This window comes from Aplysia californica, unplaced genomic scaffold (assembly GCF_000002075.1).
Source record: "Aplysia californica isolate F4 #8 unplaced genomic scaffold, AplCal3.0 scaffold00102, whole genome shotgun sequence".
Taxonomy (NCBI): Eukaryota; Metazoa; Mollusca; class Gastropoda; order Aplysiida; family Aplysiidae; genus Aplysia; species Aplysia californica.
This window is the reverse complement of record NW_004797372.1, coordinates 1,169,276-1,170,061: the sequence shown is the minus strand read 5'-3', so window position 1 is coordinate 1,170,061 and position 786 is coordinate 1,169,276. Positions and strand designations below refer to the sequence as shown.

At 37.8% G+C, this 786-nt stretch overlaps 1 protein-coding gene across 1 annotated transcript in view; it reads left to right on the top strand.

The window, feature by feature from the left end:
• The window catches only part of LOC101858097 (GTPase IMAP family member 4), a 3,729-nt gene continuing 2,943 nt past the window's right edge, over positions 1 to 786 (top strand). The window contains exon 1 of the mRNA XM_005095365.3: positions 1 to 200. The gene's annotated coding sequence lies outside the window, so the exon portion shown is untranslated. The remainder of the gene's footprint in view (positions 201 to 786) is intronic.

Here is a 786-nt window from a genome sequence, read left to right as displayed (position 1 = left end):
CCTGAACACTAAGGTGTTGCCTAGGACGCGTTGTCATAGCATGCACTTTTTTTTAAAACAATCGTTGGCAATCACATTTACCGGTAGTCAGTCTTACCCTGGGGTTGCCTCAGCATTTTCAGGTTTGACTCTAGGAGGACACGTGAGACAGAGCAAGTAAATAGTGCTGTACAGACATCAAAAAATTAATACCAACTTGGGTAAGTCTGTTGTTGCGTAAGTTAAGTAAGTAACCGTAGATCTGTGACAGTCGATTTCTTTTTGTTTATTTCTCGTACATTTTATAGGGTTTTACCATCTTCGAGGCGTTAGTAATAAATTACCCCCTCCCCCCCCCCATGGTTCCTGTTAAAAGATATGAGTAACCCAGACCACGAGGCAATAAAGAACAAGATGGCCACCAAATTGCAAAATTCAATGTTACTTATTGGCGTTTGAGTGTTCAAATCTTTTCCACGACAACCAGCAGCATATTTTATTTCTGTTAACTGTGGCCTTTTGTGTCTTTTTTTTTTGGTCCTTGCCCTTTTCTATGATATTGACGCCATCTGAAACGTAGAAAAATGTGCGTATGAGAGTGCCCAATAGAGTATAACGTACATATTTGTTAAACAAAGTCGTTGTTGTCGTTGTTGTAGTTGTTGTTGTTGTTGTTGTTGTTGTTGTCGTTGTTGTTGTTGTTGTTGTTGTTGTTGTTGTTGTTGTTGTTGTCGTTGTTGTCGTCGTTGTTATTGTTTTAGTTGTTGTTGCTGTTATTATTATTATTATTATCATTATCATTATTAT